Below are 6,320 nucleotides of genomic sequence, written 5' to 3' on the forward strand. Positions count from 1 at the left end.
AAATACTCCTGTAATACACTTTCTAATTTTCAAGTGTTTGAGGAAACCTGACCTTAATACCCATATGTGGTTCTTCCCCAAACTGTTGCCACAAAAGGTGGAAGTACACAACTGTGCTGAAGTCATTGCATACTGGATCATTACAATTTCTCTTCACCTGAACTAAAAACCCCAAACCTGTTCCAGTATAACCATGCCCCTTTACACAAAACAAGTTCCATGAAGATCTACAGTAAAACATACAGCGTCCACAAAGTCTATTAACACACAAACACAACAGCACATTAGCTGACCACAAATCGGTGAATGGAACAAAAGAGCAAAAACACAACAGCAAATAAAAAGGATTCAAACAAACTTTTGTGTTTTTCCAAATTTAAATGATCTGACTTGCCGTATGTTTTTTTTATTTCATTTTTTTTTTTTATGAGTCAAAATCAATTTAGGAAATCAAAAAGCAGATTCCACCCCTCAATGAATTTCTTTTTATCTTGCTGTGCATTTCTGCTGCACTTATTTTACTATTGGGTTTTGGGGTTCGTTGTTTGGATGCTGATGTCATAAATCTATATTATAGCAAGAAACACTCATTTAGGTAAAGACAGTCATTCATTAAATTAAGAATTAAAGAACAGTCAATCCAAAAAAAAGCTCAAGAACTTTACATGTATCCCTTAGTGCAGTCTACAAAACTATCAAATACCTACGATGAAACAGGCTCTAATGAGTTCCATCTCAGAAAATGAAGAGCTACCTCTGCTGCAGAGGATAAGTTTATTAGAATTACCAGCATTAGAAACCTCATATGCATTTATGTGAAAAAGTGACAGAAATATTTCAACATTCACTGTTCAGACGAAATTCCTTGAGTAAGGCCGTCAAATTACGACAAAGAAACTATTACTTTGGTAGAGCAAAGGAGCAACAAGTAAAGGAGACTTGCTGAGGCCAAGAAACACAAGGGTAATTGGATCAGTAGAAAATTGTCTTTTAGTCTGACGAGTTCATATTTGAGATTGTTGGTTCTAACTACCGTGCAGACGTACAGAGGGTAGTAGAATAGTATTAATATTGTTACAACTCGTACTTTTCCGTGTCTGTTTTTTGTTGTGTTGTGTGCAGGTCTCATTCCCAACCGGAGTTTCCAGCCTGCCCTAGCCTGCCTTGATCCCGCCTCCAATTAATGACATCATGACTGACACTTCTATTTAAGGAAGATGAAGGGAAAACAACCTGGGAAGGTTGTTTCTTGTGATGTTGGTGGTGGTGGGTGGGCTTCACTTGGATGGTATATGGGTGGGCTGCCATTTCCTTTGGGGGTGGGGATTGTTTTTCCTCTGTTTTTGAGGAAGGGAATTTGGAAAGCTATTTTTGTTTCTTTTCTTTCAGGTGAGAAAGCTTTCTAACGATGACATTCTTTGTTATTTATTTTGGCCTTGTCCCCCTGGAGACAAGCCATTGTACATTGTGTGTATATGTAAATGAATACACCTGTGTAAACAATATACTAACACCTTGTGTAGAAAACCTTTGTGTGTCTGGTTTGTGTTTTTATAAAGATACCCATTCTCTAGTTAATCTGAGTGGCCTACACCTAGACTGGGTCATAACAGGTTTGGGGGCTCGTTTGGGATATCTTTATATTTGGCGTGTTTGGAGTTTTGGTATACTGTCTTGGTGGTATTATGGCATTTGATCTAGTCACATTTACACTGTGTTCTTTGTTGGATGAATTTGATGGGTGCAGGAAGGGTGATCTGCTCCTTATTGCTGTCTTTTTCAAATTTCAGAGGAAAAAACTTGACCTGGTAGATCAGCGGTGGAAGCCGGTGCCACTGCCACTAATATTTAGGTCCTGGAACATCAACGTCCCCGTTGCCGCTGAGATCTCCAGGTCACCTCCCGTCCCAGCAGAGTCCTCAACAGTAAGTCTGCTTGCCTTTGATAGCCGTCACATTGGGTTAGTGCCAGTATCCCGGAAAGATGAAGATGCTTACTTTGAAGGTATCACGACAACGTTAACCTGGCAGAAAGTGTATGGACATTATTAGTGTAAACTGTCTGGTAAGGCAAGGGAAGTGTTTATAGCACTCACTCTTGAGCAGAGTTTGAATGATGAGACTGTAAAGGCTCGGGCGCTCCGTGCATACGAGTGCGTGCCATGAAGCATCCCGGCAAAACTATAGAACCACTGAAGTCTGCTTACCAGACCCATGTTGAGTTTGCGCCTGAGAAAGCCACCCTGTATGATAAATGGTGCTCCGCCAGTGGCGTGAGATTTTGAACAGCTTAAAGAAGTTATTGCTAGAAGAATTGAAGTCATCTGCCTGAGCAGCTGGTGGTACATTTAAATGAGCAGAAGATTGACACCCTGGCCAAAGCTGCTATATTTTCTGGTAAGGTCTTAGCCCGTGACTAAAATTGGTATTTTGGTACAGGCAGTTTGCAATAAAATGCCCTAGTATTAAAGCGGAAGCAAATGAAATAGCAGGCTGCGATTAAAAAGGTGAATGCAGCGGTGGTTTTGCAAAGCTCCCACAGCGTCTAATAGAGCCAGTGTTTAAATCGTTTGTGTCTTCAGGTTCTGCATCTTTAAGTGTTGACCAGGATAAAGAGACAGATACTGGCTCAGCACAGACATCAGTGTTAAAGTACGGTACCGTTCTCTAAAGCCTCTTATGCATGGAGAGACGTATAAATTCAAGGCATTTGTATGGGTTAGTTTGTGTACAATTACTCAATGTAAATTTGGAAATGGAGGATTTCTCAGCTCTAGTGAAGGTAGCTGTGTGCTCAGAGCTACCGGTTGCAGGTATGTCATTCTAAGGAAAGACATGGCCAGAACTAGAATCTTCTCCTTCCTTGAAGTTGTTCTAGAACCTGTGCATTACTTCTCAGCCTGGTGTTCCCTGTTTGACACATGCTCTATAAAAAAAAATTGGATGATTTAGTCAATCTTTTGACGGTCACACTGTGAGCGGTCTCTTAAAAGCCCTGCAAGAACAGTGGTTTGCAAAGTGTCCCCACCTCTGGGAAAAACTATTGAAGGATGTTTGATTTGTTTGTGAACGTTTAAAGTTAACGAGGGGAAAAGGCAGGTATTGCTCTGCATTCTTCCCAAGAGGCTATGAAAGAGCGGTATGACTGTAAGGCTCCTGCTCCTTTTGTGTTGGAGACTTAGTACTGCATTAAGAAAATGCATTAAATAAGATGTGAATAAACAAATGCAACAAACCTAGTCTAAGTGCTGTAAGTTTGTCTTGATTCATTTACATTGTACTCAGGACTCCTTTAGATCATGAACTATTATTGAACAAGCATTTCGCTCACCTTTAGCTGTATGCTGTATTTAGATTTTTGGAAACACATGATGACTTTAGGCCATCACATCTATAACAATCTGATCCTATGACTTTCTCCCAAATACACAATGATATTTATAGCACCGAACAATGAGCTCCGAGAAAAAAAGTCTGCGTACCTATGATGACTGGGGAGGTGACGGAACCGACAGGGACATGGAGTTCATACACCAAAGGGCGCTGTGTCGGACAGCATACCTGCTCAGGCGATCGGAGTATGTGCGGATTTGGCTCGTCGATGACGTCCAAGATGTTGTTCATGTCAGGCATGTTCTAGATCTCGGACCTCTGGCACAGCTAACATTGAGGTGCTTGTGGGGGAGGAATGCTTGAAATGTCAGTTCATCAGTTGCCTTTAGAGTTTTTTTTTTTTTTTTTTTTTTTTTAATAAATAAAATAAAACGGTACATGGGGGAAAAAAGTTGAGCATCCTGTCCTGATAAAATGATATACAACATATGTGGTACTGTGCAAAAGTTTTAGGCAGTAGTGAAAATGCTTTTGAAAATGTTCATAATTGATCAATTAATCAAATGGAAAGTTAATGAACAAAAGAGAAATCCAAATCAATATTTGGTGTGACCACACTTTGGCTTTTACTTCTTACTCTTGCACATTTTATACCCTTGTGCAAAGTCACAGATTTTGTAAAATCAGTGTCTGGGTTTCAACCTGCATATGAAATTGCTAATTATTAGCACCTGGTTAATTATATGCCAGTCATTAACTGAAACAGAAACAGCTGTGCAGGAGGCTTCAAACTAAATGGTGAACAGTCAAAGTCCATGTCCACACTAATATTATTATTTTTGTTTATTTTTAATGTCTAATACCCCCATTTGAAAACGCATATTTTTCTCTGTTTTGTCTTGTCCAGAAACGAGATGCAAATGAGCTCTACTGCATTAGCTCTCTCCCTGGCAAAGATCTCAAAAAAGACTGGGGTTTCAAGATGCAAAAAGCTCTTTTGAAGAAGCACTGAGAAGCGTAGCTGCAGCAGTCTGCCAAGGAAACTTAATGCATGCTAACTTCTCTTCAACAGTGGAAGATGTCCAGCAGTGCCATCAGAACTAGTGGAAACCCAGAGGAACCAGTTAAATTAAGCCTGTCTGGGATTACATGAAGAGACGGAGTGCTGACCAAATCCTTGCAAGATGTTTTGGAACCTCTTACTTGCCAAAATTTTTCAAAAACGGTGTGCAGGTGTTCCTAGAAGAACAGATGCAAGTTTTGCAGGCAAATGGTGGTCACACCAAATATTGATTTTAAATGGGATTTTTCACTTTTTATTTTGTAAATACTAAAAATAAATTATAAACATTCTATTTTTAAAAGCGTTCTCATTTATACAGCATTTTTTGACTGGTGCCTAAAACATTAACCTCACATCACTGAAATTTGAAGCATCCTTTCTGAAATTTTATTAGTGACCACATGATGGAGCAAGTCTTCTGTGATGACTGCTTTACTGAAGTGATCTACATGCACATGGTCACTAGTATGAGGTGGTATCAAAAAGTTTCAAGACTGGCTCTGTTTGAATGAAAGTACTTTTATTTATCTGCGTTTACACACCATCACCTCCAAAATATTCCCCTTGCACGGTGCCCCCAGTGTTCCTGCTGTTTTTGGAATGTAACCTGGAGGTCTTCTTTTCGAACCTTTGGTACCACCACAAACTTAGCCAGGTGAATACAGTAACCGGTTTAATGAATAGACACCAGTCGATGCAGATAATGGCACAGAGAGAAAACACCTTTATTTAGAAATCAGTAGGGTGAAAAAATGCTGTAGAAAAGCAATTAGGAATGTTATTAGAGATGGGTGATAAAATCTAAATTTCTCATATTATTTATGCTTTTGACAGCACTGTTGAATCCTTGGGTATAATTAGTCAGAAGGTGATCAGTCATTACAACCCCAATTCCAAAAAAGGTTGAACGCTGGGTAAAATGTAAATAAAAACAGAATGCAATGATAAACAAATGTGGGTTTATGAGATTTGCATATTACAGTAGAACATGAAAAACATATCAAATGTTTGAACTGAGAAAATGTACCATTTAAAAAAAAAAAAAAAGAAATGGGTAATTTTTTTTATTCATTTTATTATTTTTTTTAATTGCTTCAAAAGAAATTGGGATGGGGCCTATGTTTACCACTGTAGCATCAGGTGTTCTTTTAACAAAAGCCTGTAAACATCTGGGAACTGAAGTAACAGTCCTGGGTCGTCTTTGGCGTATTTCTCGTTTCAAGATGCGCCAAATATTTTCAATTGTTAAAAGGTCTGGGGGAAAAAAAATGTCTGGATGGGAGGATATGCTGCTCTAAAACCTGGATACATTTTTCAGCATTGATGTTGCCTTTCTACAAAACAGCAGCTGAGAATACTTATGGATAATAAATGGATTTAAAAAAACCTGTTTATGCAACACAAAATCTAAACATTTAAGGCATTTGGCAGATGCTCCTATACCAAGCAGCTTAGATTTCTCATTCATATAACTGAGCATGTGAGGGTTAAGAGCCTTGCTCAAGGACCCAGCACGGTGGGGCTGGGATTTAAACTAATGACCTTCACAATCACGGTGCTACCACTTCCCATCATTATGAAAGGAGTCTCCAGTGTAGCAGTTCTTGATTCCTTCTGCATTTTCATCGTCATTTTAACCTCATTAGTGATTGAAAAAAAGGAAGACTAGTGAGGAAACCACTTCTATGATATCAAGTGAGATGCTGTAACGCAACAAGCAACTACAGCCTGATGTGTTCATTAGCAATGACTGATTAGCATTCCATACGAGGAAAGGCTTTCCTGTAGCTTTGCATTTTGCATACAGGCTCGAAACTGTGGCCAAAAAATGAAAGCGAGTAGTGAATTACATTTTAATGTTTCGTTTTACACATTGTACATACTGTAAATTTGATATCCCACATTCTCTGCGTAGTGTCTTACAC

At 39.0% G+C, this 6,320-nt stretch overlaps 1 long non-coding RNA gene across 2 annotated transcripts; it reads left to right on the top strand.

Moving 5' to 3' along the window:
- Positions 1–1,232: 1,232 nt before the first annotated feature.
- LOC124376998 lies at positions 1,233–4,687 on the top strand. 2 transcript variants are annotated; one of them, XR_006924037.1, is made up of 4 exons: positions 1,233–1,389; positions 1,791–1,925; positions 3,444–3,670; positions 4,240–4,687. It is a non-coding gene; the product is annotated as an uncharacterized LOC124376998 (long non-coding RNA). The 2 variants fall into 2 exon arrangements; XR_006924036.1 differs by lacking the exon at positions 3,444–3,670.
- The last annotated feature ends 1,633 nt before the right edge of the window (positions 4,688–6,320 follow it).

The sequence above is a fragment of the Silurus meridionalis genome, chromosome 2 (genome assembly GCF_014805685.1).
Source record: "Silurus meridionalis isolate SWU-2019-XX chromosome 2, ASM1480568v1, whole genome shotgun sequence".
Lineage (NCBI taxonomy): Eukaryota > Metazoa > Chordata > Actinopteri > Siluriformes > Siluridae > Silurus > Silurus meridionalis.